Raw genomic sequence first — 14,373 nt, 5'->3', positions numbered from 1 at the left:
TTTATCAAAAAAGTAAAGCAAAGCATTAGAAATTTTGTATAAAATGAAAAGGAAGCTAAACTAAAAAAAAATACAAAATCCTGATGTAACCAATTACAAGCCTCTGTTATATTTTGATCTTGTAAAGAATGGAGCCAGTTTCCTACAATGTATTTTATGATCTCTGCTCAGTTCTTTTTCAGATGTAAAATAGTCCCAATGGGGCCTCGTACTCTTGTTTTGATTCATATGGCTTAATTAGAGATTTTGTACTATTTGTCCTGAGAGTTTGATTCTCTTTCCATTTCGTTGCCTCACCTGCATTTTGCGAGATTTCTTCTTCGTTAACGTTAGCCAATAAAGGAATGGCACACTGGTTAAAGGCTTGAACACATTGGCAGCTTAGACTTTAGACTTGCTTAACTTTATTTTCATTCCTATCTTGCTTTTCTTATTGTTTAACCTTTCTATACTCTATTTTAAATAGGTAGAGAGTAATAGTAAAAGATGTAAATTTCTGAAAGTTTTGAGATCATACATGGGCTTAGGTAAACTTAGTACCTAGTAAAGAAATAAAGCCGGAGGGTTTAAACTCTATAAGTAGAGCACAGTGGGTGCGATTTTTTAATGTAACGCAAATAAGCCTAATTTTTAATACACTAATTTGGTAGGTAATATAAGCTTCATTGCGCAGATATAAGTAAATAAATAAGACTGGTAATAAAACACACAGTATAAATTATATTTAAAAAGTGTTAAATATGGATGTATTTGCTGTTACGCCATACTGTCACATAAAATTGTCACATAAAAAATATATCTAATACATTTAAAAAAAAGTTTAGTTATTATCTTAATTAAAAAAAAAAACAGAACTAATGTATTGTTTTGTAAAAAGAATTAGTTTTGCAATGCCAACTATGGAAGTCTTATACATTATTGGTGGGACACCCTATACGCATTTGCATACATAATAAGGTTTTATTGCTCTCTACATGTTTGAAATAGACTATTCAAAAAGTCTAGCATTAGCTAATGTTAATAGATGGCTAATAAAGCGTCAAATATATTTATTTTAAAGTTTTATTTACGTAAGAAGGTTTATCGAAAACGCAACTTAAAGCCTAAGCTTTCTAAAAGAATAAGTCTGACTTGAAAAGTATTTCTCGATATTTAATTCTGAAAAATTCGCGTATTTGGTCTCACTCAATGTTACTTTTATGTTTAAAGTAATTATATATCTATATTTCTTCTATTTATTTATTTTAAATATTTAATATAAACTGTATTTTTGTTATATTTATTTTTAGCCCTGTGATGCTTGTCTCGTTGTTTAACTTTTCTATACTCTATTTCAAATAGGTAGATAGTAATAAAATGTAAATTTCATTCACTACTAGCACTGCTACATTGGCAGTCAATGAAAAAATTAATGTTTTAAATGTGCATTCTTGCTTACAATAGACCACACTAGTTTTGCTGCAGATGAAGTTGTACAGGCATGTTCCCTAGAAACTGGAAAGGTTGTTGAAAGAAAACTAGGACAAGTAGAACCTCCAACGCATAGTACAGGAAGACCAGTCAGAGTTCTTGATAAAGATACTAAACGTGCAGTTAGAAAAAAATTTAATTCTTTTTATTTTCAGAAAGAAATATCAACTTTAATTAACAACTTAACAAATTTTAGTGGAGTTTGGCCAAGACGATAATATTACTTTAATAGGTAAAAACCTCGTATGGATCACTTTAAAAGATATGGATGTTGCATAGGAAAAGCATAATCGCAAATTAGTTGTACTGGAAAGTGATGAAATTGTTTTCTAGACAAGAAAATTCCTCCACCATCAGGTATTACTGCATGGAGTGAAATAATTGTTTTATCCTAATGAATGCTGGCTTAACGAAGGATATATTATTAATTTTTATTTAAATTAAATTACATTTTTTTAAATAAAAAAAAGCAATATACTTTTCTTCTAGCACACTTTTGTCGCACCATTTCCAGATTTGCTCCGATGGGTAACAATAGAAAAAGCTCATAAACCAACCCAAAATCGAGCAATCGCAGTGACACTACCTGCACTCCGTAAAAATAAATAATCTTGCATTGCAAACTATGGAAGAGATATAAATTATTGGAGGGTCCCTAGTCCTTTTTCATACTTAATAAGGTTTTATTACTGGGCTAACTCCTTCGAAATATGTATATCCCGAGGGATTTAAGTAAAACCCTTAAGTCATAGGTTTCACTGACTTATGTATGAAATATTCGAATGTAACCGTTAATCTCAAACCTCTCACCTGCTGACTCATAAACGCAAAGAGAGAGTAACTTAGTAAGTAAAGTAACTTACCCTGGATATTTTGGGGATGGGTCTAGTAGGTCAGGTACCAAAAAATACGCGCGTAAAACAGTGTCGACACTTTCGATCAATCCGGTCTTCGGTCTTCATAGCTTAGTACGACCTTCTCCTTTTCTCCCACTCTTTGCGCATTTGTATTTAATATAAGGACATTTATGTATACTTCAGGAATATACAAGAGGTGGTAAAAGGAAAAGAAGTAAGGCAAATTATGTAAAGTTAAATAAGCTATTAGCAAAACGCAAAGAGCTAAAGTATTACTAAATATTGATTAAGAGAAAATTAAAGTTAATAATTCTAATTACTATAAGCATGTGATGACTAAACAATTACTCTCTACTTCCTTGAAATAGACTATAGCATTAGTTGGACTTCTTGAATATTATCTGATAATATTAACAGGTTTTCAAAGCATAGGTGATTTAGTTTTTATCTGTTCATGTTTATTCCTGTATTCTCAAAGTTTATTTTATTTAGCAATAATCTGCAATAGTGCTACGAAATCGAGAGAGTAATTTTAACCTTTGCAGTTAAATTCTTGTTTATATATTTAATTGCTGCAGAGTAGCGATGGTCAATGCGGCATTCGGCTAGTGTGTCTATTGATGTATGAAATCAAACGTCTTTTCAATAATATTCATCGACTTCCGAAAAGGCCTCTACTTCTCAATATTGCATACACAATAATTTTAATTTAATAATATTATTAGGTACCCTTATATTAATTACGTTTTAAAAAAAAGAGTCGCTATAGTTAACACTATTAATAAGAATATAAATAAATATCACAATAAAGTTTATTCTACTTTGAACAAATGTTTCGACCTTAAAAGTATTGACATTGTATTGGAAGATACTAATATAAATGGATACTTTTATATCGCATAGATAGCGTAAAATTGTATTGGACTTTTTAAATAAAGTTAAATAAAAACATTCAGGTTTTGTTAAGACATAATAAATCAATTGATTTTAACGTAAAGAAATGTTCTTGAGAAATAAAAAAAATTAAAGAATAAACAAAGATAAATGATAGGCAACATGAGGTCGAAAGCTATTGATGCTAACTTTATCCAATTTACAACGATTTAGTGACTTATTTTGTTAATTTTCCTTATGAAAGATAGTATATATTATTCGCCAAATATTTTTATTATAAAGCTAACAAGACACATTTTTTATATAAAATTTATTTCATTGATGATTATCTAGCGAGAAGAGGTAGTAATTTTTCTCTTATATAGATATCAGAAAAATTGCTGGCCTAAAAAAGATCAAAAGAGAAACATCAAAATTCTTCGAAATCCATCTGAAATAACATACTACAAGAAATAAATTAATCTAAACAATTCAGGTTCAGTTCCACAATAAATCAATCGATTTTTACGTAATCGCGATCAGGTTGAGAGAGCACTCTTAGGCCAAATACCTGCCAGCAAACGGCGGAAAACCTCCATAATATGTAACAATGCACACACCTTTGAAATTATTGTAATTCTGCACTTTGCGTAGTTGTAATACATATTTGCCTGCCACTTAGTACCCCGTTATATTCAATCTGAGACAATTTTCGAGCTGCTATTTTATTTCTTAGAAATCCTCTTATAGTATCGCTTTACATCATTAGTATTCCAGCATAAACAAACACAATAGTCTTCGTATGAGTGTGTGTGTGTGTGTAAGCATGTGCATTTCCAAACGATATAATTCGATATCTAGATATAACCATTTTAACACCCTCTAACGTCGGCTTGTCGTCGTTACGGTTGGCATGCCAAATAAATGGTGGCATATACTATTTCTAGTATAGGCTTTAAGATATCAACACCATGGCAAAATAAAACAGCACATACAAGAAGAAACCTTATATCAAAACGGGCTAGTCATCCGATTACACTTTGTACAGGATTGTACTTAGATGTAAAGCCTTGTTAAAATAACATATTCATTTATCAAAAATGAAAATGCCTCCTTTTTAATCTTATTCTATCTATTTCAAGTTATGTTCTATTACTTATTAGCTATTTATATATTCTTGTAAAACTTTTAAAAATATTTTATTGACTTATACATAAAATTATATATTTTTTCAAGTAAAGGGGCTTTTTTTTTTAGATAAAGTATTTCAGGAAATTCAAATATTTTTTTCAATTATTTCAGATAATTAAACCTTTCTTTCTTTCAGAGTTTCTCCAAACAATTCAATTATTTTTCCAATTTTTGTCCCTCTTCTTCCTCATAATGAGTCCAAATAGCTTTTGCCAAATTAAAGAGGTTACCCCACTCAAGACCACGTTTTAATCCTTAAACTCACGATCAGGAAGCCAAAGATGTAACACAACACACAGTTTAAACAAATTAGACTTTCAGGCAGTTGAATTAAAACCAACTGCTTGATGACAAATGAATAATCGGATCAACTGCCTGAAACTTTCGGGAAGTTGAAATTAATTATAATTTTCATCCAGTTTTTCCTCGCATGTATTTTTAGGCGTTTGTTTTTTTCAGGCAGTTTTTCTCACACATTTAGACTATTATACCTACTGAGAAAAAGCTCTTTTCTCTTTTTTTTTCATATATATTTTATCAAATAAAACAAATTAAAGTTTCTTTATTGTAGCTTCCCCAGGCAGATGAGCTATATTTGTCCAAGAGCAAAAAAATGTTTATTTTATCCTCCGTTTTGAATATCTTTTTAAATGTATTTTTCTTACTTTTTTTAAATTTAGATAGTTCACATTTTTTATCTACAAAGGAAATTGTAAAAGCAATAATGATACTAAAAAATAATATTGCCTAATCACAGCTGAACTTCTTAAATATGGTGGCGCGATACTATCATAAGGCAGATTCAAAATCTTATAAAAACCATATGAGAAAAAGAAGAAATCTCTGATGACTAGAAGCAGAGTGTTATGATACTGATCGATGAAAAAAGGTGATAGACGTTCTGTACAGGGTGTCCCAAATTCGAGGGTGACCATTGGGATCTCGGAAACTGTAAGAGTTACGGGGTCGGTTAAATGAAGGAAAAGTTGCGCTTAATAAAAACGTTTAAAAAATGTTAAAATTCCGGATACTTCCGGAGATATCCAAAAAAAAAAACGAAATTTGTCAAAGTCGTTTTTACCTTCTTCCAACTTTATTTAAAGAGATATCGGAAAACTAAAAACAGTTTTTCATTGCCACTTTTTATGCTCTACAACATAACGCAAAAAAAAATAATCCGACGTTTAGTTTTCGTGTTTTTATGGGAAGTACTAGAAGGAGTAACTAAACATGAAAATGCGATACTTCATTTTAAAGGCAATTAAAAATATTTTTTAAAAATGAGAATATCCAATATGGCGCCTATAAGAAAAAATAAAGTTGATGATGATCGAAAAAAAACGAAACTTCGGATTAATTTTTTTTTGCGTCATGTTGTAGGACATAAAAAGTGGCAATAAAAAACTGTTTTTAGTTTTCTGATGTCTCTTTAAATAAAGTCGGTAGAAGGCAAAAACAATTTTGACAATTTTCGATTTTTTTCGGATAACTCCGGAAGTAACCGGAATTTTAAAATTTTTAAAACGTCATTTTATTAAGCTCCAAATTGCGCAACTTTGTGTCCATTTAACTGACTCTAGGACTCTTACGGTTTCCGAGATTCCAATTGTCATTTTCGAATTTGGGACACCCCGTACAAACTACAAAGAGAGGGCATTAATCAATATAGTTTATAAGTCCTATCGAACATATCGTCACCCGAGAATTGGTTTGTTCTATATCCAGAATATTTCAAGCTATATGCTACCCAATAAGGAAATAAACTACTCTATATCCTGCTATAAACATATTTAAGATACTATTGGATTATTCTATATACGATAGTTTAATGTTTGTGCTATCTCCACGCTACCCTATAACGCAGATTGTTCTATCTCATTTTGACCAATGAGAGGCGTTATACGCACTGTCCGTAAAGATTACTTGAACCTATAAATGGTTTATTGAATAGATCATTACAGTGTTTACCGGCTTTATTATTATACGCAAAAACAATTTATTATGAGTGATTTTAGCAGCCGTTTTAGTTCACCATGTCCAGATCTTTCCCCAAACACTCTCGGGTAAGTACAGTTCATCTAGAACCATTCTTTTTTCAAAGGAAAATAAACTTATTTGGCTCGCCTAGTTAAATGAATATAACCTCACATTATTTCTATTAATTTTATAAAACACTGCTCAAAAATTGAAACATTATGATTTATTTTTTATTTATAAAATTGATTATTTTTTAAATGTATTTTATTAAATTGTTTGTATTTTATATTATGTATTTAATTAATTAATTAGAATAAAGTTGTCTATTAGGCAATTCAAACCACTTGTTCAGGTTTTGACCATATTGATTTTTTGTTTTGACAGGTTGTTGGATTGTCTTATATTATTAGTTAGATTAAACAAAAATTAATTTTAGGTTGATGGATGAAATTCTGAGTACCGACACAAGATCTACAAATAAATACTTGGAATCTGACAATCCTCGTGCAGACAAGGTAAAACGGAAAATTTTCAAGGAGGATGACAATGTGGTCGATACAAATCCAGGCACAAATAATGCTGCCGAAAATTTTAATATTGATGAATTTGATATTGAATTTGAAGACGGAACGATTATCTATGCAACTTCACCACATCATGATGGAGACCATCAACTGAATAATCCAGTTCAAGAAAAGCAACTCGAACCTCAAGAAAATAATATGAACATTGAAAACGTTTGTCCTCTTAACTCAACCCAAACTAAGCCAAATTTACAAGAAAGAGGTGTCGCAACCCTGACAGTTGGGCGATGAATGTACGAAAAAAGAAGCGAGAATGAGGAATATGTAGATATTAAGGGAAACATTCATCTGCAAAAAATTGTGAAATATAGTTGTAAGCGACTAAATTGTAAATTTAATTGTTATTCGAATTTTACCATTGATGATAGAAAACTTATTCATGAATCTTTTTGGAAACTGTCAGATACTAAAAAAAGTCATTTTTATAGCAAATATGTTACTAGAAATCTAAAAGCTCGAAAGCGCGGTCAAAGTAATAGAAAAACTTATTCCTTTGAATATTTTCTTCAAGTGGGGGAAAAATAATTCGTGTGTGTAAAGATTTTTTTTAGGTACCTTGAATATTAGCTGACAAAGGACCTATTATTATAAAGTTAATAATGCGGAAACCGGATTACCAAGATCACCATTAAGGGGTAAAAATCAAAAAAAAGTTATACCAGATGCTCAAAAAGAAGAGGTCAGAGCTTATATACATTCATTTCCCAAAGTCAATTCACATTACTGCCGAGCTAACTCAGAAAAAGAATATTTAGAGACTAATTTAAATTTGTCTAAAATGTACAATCTTTATTGTCTGACCGTTAACAATCCCGTTAAATTTAATTTTTATTGCCATATTTTTAATAACATTGCGTTTCATAAACCAAAGAAAGATATTTGCGATAAGTGCGCAGAATTTAAGTTAAAGGTCAACCCTTCGGACGGAGAAATCCAAGAATATGAAACCCATGTAAATAATAAAAATTTAGCTAAAAATGAAAAAGAAAAAGATAGACAAATCAAAGATAAATATACCGCAGTTGTTACTTTTGATCTAAAAAATGTTTTTTCTCTTTCAAAAAAGTTTTTTTACATTATTGTATTGCGTTTAATTATTTAATGAATTATAAAACATATTAATAAAAGTTTATAATTATTTATTTATTGATAAACTATAAAATATAAAATTAAAAGAAAAAGTTGATGCAGAGCTGGTATCAAACACCTTTTCTCGGTAATGTTTTTATTCCATATCCAGAGGGTTGTTAAGAATGTTGTTCTATCTCTAACTAACTTTTGCTTATTTCCTAAGGTAAATGTTTATTATTAGAGACACTGTATATGAAAACTAATTTAGTTAAATATATTCTTGTTATAAAAGCATATTTTAGAACCATAATAACTAAATATGTCAAATTAATTCATGAATAACTTTCTATTGGCTTTCCTGAACAATTTTGTTTTTTGGAGATGGGATAAACCAATTTTCGGGTGACGATTTATCTTCTTCACTGAAAAAATATTGAGTGACTATCAACGCAGTTTCAGAGCAAACAGATCAACAACGGTTTACTATAAGGCAATTGCTAGAGAAAAGTTGGAAATTCAATCAAGACCTCCACCACATATTTATATGTTTCCTGTAGGCATACGACAGAGTGGAATGGTTCATAATAAGACATACAATCGCTGAGTTTAGCATCCCATTTAAGCTGATCAGAGTGAGCAGAGCTTGTATGGAAGGATCTAGGTGCAGATTAAAGATTGGTATTCGGAGCAAGTGGATCAAACCTGCGGTAGGCTTCAGGAATACAGTGCGAGTCTGTAACTTCTGAGGAATAAATTCGATAATAAATAAATAAAACCGTGTTCGGAAAAACGTCAATTGAAACTGTAAATTGCGCATTTTTTACAATATTTTTTTTATGAAGGGTGTGCCATGAAGGCGGGTCTAATACCAACTTTCTTATTTTAAATAAGACACCCTATATGTTATTATATTTTTGAATTCTGCATAACATTCCAAATATTTTGATGAACCATATGGCATATATACAATTTGCACCTGTTTTTAAGATTTTATTTTAAAAATGTTTTAAATTCAAAAAATATGCATTTCAGTAACCAATTTTTTTCCTAATGTATTTTACAAATGTCCTATAAAAATGTGGCATATTTATAATGTTGACATTTTTTAAATTTTGACATTGCTATAAGACGTCTCTTTACTCGGATAATCAGATTTAAGTTTCTGATAATTTTTTTACGAAATGAGCTATTTAAGCGAAAAGCACAAGATTAAAATCTTATTGATGATTGGATACGGAGATCGAACAAGAACCCAAAATGAAATAAAGTTTTGCATTTATTCAGACGGAGAAGTATCCTGATTTACCACCCATATCTCTATACGTAAGATAAGCAAGTACTATAAGCAAGATTGAAAAACATCAGTTTCGGGAAAATGGTCACGTAAGAACAATAAGTAGTTCTCGTCGATCTGCGCTTAACCTCTTCCACTCCATCGTATCCACGTATGGATATTTTTAGATATGGCAATATTTACCACGATATCCACATATGGATATTCATATAGCGTGTAAAAGTGGTGTAGGCCTCTGTAGTTAATTTTTCATCGCGGTAGGACGTGTATATCCATATGGGGATATCACGTTTAGCTTTTTTTTTTGCAACTCCTAGAATAATGTAAATGTTTCAAGGTCAACTTTCACTCTGATGGGAATCTAACGCACAGGCAAGATATTTATTTAATGTACTTTTTGGGGTTCGCAAAGACCGCATCATGTATTTTTCATGCTATTACGTACGCATAATTTTCGTTTTATACTCGTTATTAGTCAAAATGGATTCAGACTACGAGAATGAAAGTGATGTGAGCTATGAACTGTCTAGTGACTTCGAGAGCTACTCGGAAACCGACTACTCATCAGAGGATGAAGAAGAAATAATTGACGGTGTTCAGATGAGCGGCTGGACGACTGTAACGGATCCATTTGAGGATAAGCTGCCAAGTAATATACCCGAATTTCGCTTTGACTATGACTTTCACCCAGCAATTGACTTTCAAGAGTGCATGGGAGCTGTAAATTGTTTTGACTCGTTTGTAAGTAGAAGTATTGTAAAGAAGCTATGCGAGTGGACCGATCAAAGAGCCAATATATATTTTAATAATAATCCACATAACGCTATGAAAGTTTTTGGTTTAAATTATAGAACAGTCGAAACAGAAGAAATTTATTTTTTATAGCGCTGTTTTTTCTTACTGGATTGACCAAGTGTGTGCAAATTTCAGATTATTGGAGTAAAGATGATATATGCATTGGTCCTCCAGTGTTTCATAAATCTGTTATGAGCCGAAATCGCTTTTTAACAATTCTTAAATTCCTTAGATTTTCACCCCCAGAATTTGCCAAAGCTAATGCACCGCTTAGCAGATTAGGCATTTTTATGGCACCTATTAAAGAAAACTGTCAAAACTTAGTAGATCCAGGTCCGGTTTTCGCAATAGATGAGCAACTTATGTTATATAAGGGCCGATTCCATTTTCGCCAATATATAAAATCCAATAGAAGTCGATTTGGATTCAAACTATTTTCGTCCAGTAAACCTGAACTTCGAGGATATACACGGAATTTTTGTATATATATTGGCAAAGATATATATGACATATCGCACATTCCAGGAACAGAGAACCTTTCCTTTTCCGAAAAAATAGTGGTTTACCTTTGTCAAAACCTCTTGAACAGTAATCGTGAAGTGATTGTCGATAATTGGTACACATCTGTTCGCCTTTGTGAGTTTTTATTGACAAAAAACACTTTTCTTACCGGCACAATTCGATCGAATAGGGGTGTTCCAAAAGAATTGACATTGGTTCCTTTAGAGAGGCAACAATCATGTTTTGTTCGCAAGGATATGCTTCTTCTAGTTCGCTACAAGGACAAGAAAGACGTTTATCTACTTACCAGTAAACATACTGCAGGATTTTGTGAAAAAGAACGATATGTTGTGCGAGGAAATGTTATCTATTACAACAAACCGAAACATATTGAATTTTATAATCAAAATATGGGATCAGTTGACGCAGTAGACCAAGATATTGAACCATACAATCCTTTGCGGAAATCCTACACATGGTTTACCAAAATAGGTTTGCACCTTCTACATCTAATGTTATTGAACTCTAGAGTATTTTACAGCTAAGCACATCAAAACAAAGTTTCAATGTATAAATATACAAAACTTTGCTGCCGGGGTATACTTTTGAAATATAGCAAAAGTTATAAAGAAATGGATGATAAAAAAATCAACCTACCACTTCATCTAAGAAACCGTTGCATGCCATGGCTGATTTTCCAAGAGAAGTTGGGAAGAAGAGAGCTCTACGAAAAGTTTGCGTAATTTGTAAAAGACGTGGAGTGCGGAAACTAACGAGAAAATGTTACATTGCTTGCCCGGAGAAACCTGGACTTTGCTCATCAGAACATTTTGAAAGTTTTAATAAATAAAAAAATAATGTTCTTTTTTTGCTTTGTACTAAATGTAATATTAAATAAATTTTGTTCTTTCTCTTTGTATGTTTTATTTTATAACATTTGCCATGACTTTATAAATAAAACAATAAATATCATCAAATTTTATTAGTATCCCAATGTGGATATTTTGGTATAGAAACGATATCCAAGTGTGGATATTCTGGTAGACACCACAAATTGTTATAGAAATTTAAATTGTTTTAAACAAATTTTCTGGCATTCTTAGATTAATTACCTTCAATTCTACATCGAAACTTAAAATTTATTTTTTAATATTTTTTTTCCTGGTGTATAACTACCTACTTCGAAAAATGGCCTGGAGCGGAAGGGGTTATTGAAGACGACAAAATTAATGTGTTATGAGCCATTGAAGAAAATCCTAATATTCCCACTAGGCAGATAGTGCACAACTTGGAAGTGAGCCAGTCTTCAGTAGTAAGGGTTCTCGAAGCAGAAAAATTTCATCCCTATAAATTAACAATTCTCCAGGAACTTAATCAGGAGGATGCAGATAGAATAATTGAATTTTGTAAACAATTTATGGAATTAATGCAGAATAATAATGTTATTACAGAAAACATTCTCTTCTCCGATGAGTCGACCTTTATGCTGAACGAAGAAGTAAATCGTCATTGCTGTTATTGGGCACAAGAAAATCCATGTTGGATAAGGGAAGGCCACACTCAACACCCAGAAAAAATAAATGTTTGGGCAGGAATTCTAGGTCAGCAAGTTATAGGCTCAATTTTTTTCGAAGAAAATTTAAATGGAGCAAAACAGTTTTTACAAGGAAAACTAATTCCAAATCCAAATAGAAGCTGATATGCCGAATAGAAAAATCTCGTTTCAGTAAGATGGTACGCCTCCCCATTTTGCAAGACCTGCTCGAAACTATCTGGATATAATTTTCCAGGCAGATGGATTGGCACGAGAGGACCTTTTGAATGGCCACCAAGGTCGCCCGATTTGACTCCGCTAGATTTTTTCCTATGGGGATATTTGAAATTTAAAGTTTATCAAGTCGGCAAATATTGAGGAATTGAAAACTAGAATAAGGGCAAGCGTGTCAAAAGATTTATCCACAATGCATAAGAAACGTTCAAAATGAATTTTCGTATGTTTAGGGTATGGCCAAATAGTAAATGGTTTACATTTTGAACACTTTTTAAAGAAGAAGATTTAAAAGAAACCTCTTTTTGCCTTTTATTGTAAAAAATGCGCAACTTACAATCTCAATTGGCATAAACGATTGATATGAATGATTAACCTGAAATGACCAATCAAGACGACAAAAAAGACGTCTTTCAGAGACGCTTAAGTGACGTTCCTGAAATGACGTCGTCCGGATGTCGCTTTAGGTCAGAAAAAGTCTGTGGTTTAAATGCGACCTAAAAATGATTTTGCTTAACGTCATTTGACGTCATCTTGCTACCTGGGATCGTCGTGTCCGAGTTTCTGGCTCAAGAAATTGTTGCTTTTGTTAAATTCTGGTTAAAATAGGCTTGTTGCTTTGACTTTGTCGTTTTTTTCTATTACCTCTAGCAAATTTTTAGATTGAAAAACCTCTTCATCCTAAGAATGAACGCCGTACTTACTATAACTTCAATAGCGAGTATAAAAAAAGCGCTAGAGCTAAAAAACAAGGGCAAGAAGGTTCTCTTTTCAATGGTCTTCAAAAGATCGACAGAGTATGCATCTTAGGTGATAAATAATCTATTTCTATAAATTAAACTTAGAACATTGAAAGACTAGAATTAGTAAACCACAACTTTCTTTGAGTTCAATATGTGCACAGGGGCAAGGGGGGTGTTTCGTTTACAAACATATTCATCGATTCTCTATCATCAAATTTACACGCATTTTCAAAAAACGAAGTTTTCAGCTGTGAATCAACACATATTATAATGTTAATTCAGCTTATTGATGTTAGATTTTGGATTAAAAATAAAAAGTAGAAATAGATATATCTTATTCCAAGCACAAAAATAACATCTTAAAAGCAAAAAAAAAAAATATTAACATTCTAATTCCTAAAACCGCTTCTAAAAAATATGAAATCGCAACATCGCAGGCAAAAGCTGATATCATCTTGTGAAATGACAAACGGCTTTGTGTTTACATTCGGCATTTGTAAAGTTCTGTGTTTTCTTTTTAGTTTTTGGTTGAAAAAGGAAAAAGGTTGAGTCATTTCAGTATTTTTGTGAATTGTTACGATAGTAAAAACTTGTGTCGACCTTATCACAAGTAAATACTCATATTGTCAGAACATCCTATCAAGCGACAATCGTCGTCATTAATGTAGAGTAATAAGAACTTATTACAAATATTTTTTGACGACGTCACTGGTAAAGATTACTTGTGTCGGTGGAATCAACAATGCGATCGAGCGGCGTTGCAATGTTGTTGCCTTTTTCTCTAATATACGTTATTTACATTCATTTAACTTTGAATGTTGACTGCTTTATAGAGCATCACCCATGTCAAAATAAGTAACAAATTTTCATGATATTACAAAGTGTGTTTTTTTCCATTTCTTCATTCATACTTGGCATCATTGCATCAAAGATGTTGCAAGCAAACAAATTGCCCATAGTTCGATGGCAATGCTAATTCAAGCCTTTTATTGTTCTAAGGTTGAATAGTTCTTAAGTTAAATATATACATTTCAAAAAAATGCGAATTTTTCTAATACACCTCTGACTTATAAAAATCGTACGACATTACCTATCCCAAGCTTCAATATTCTTTTACGCTCCTAATGCCCTTTTTAAATGAAATCAATGAACATCAAGCTGATTTGCTGTCACTATAAATTAGTCTTATCGATGTCGGTTTTGTCTGGGCAAAACTTAATTAATTTAACTAGGATTTGTGGTTTTTGTG

Source organism: Anthonomus grandis, chromosome 2 (assembly GCF_022605725.1).
Source record: "Anthonomus grandis grandis chromosome 2, icAntGran1.3, whole genome shotgun sequence".
Taxonomy (NCBI): Eukaryota; Metazoa; Arthropoda; class Insecta; order Coleoptera; family Curculionidae; genus Anthonomus; species Anthonomus grandis.
This window is presented reverse-complemented; position numbering follows the sequence as displayed.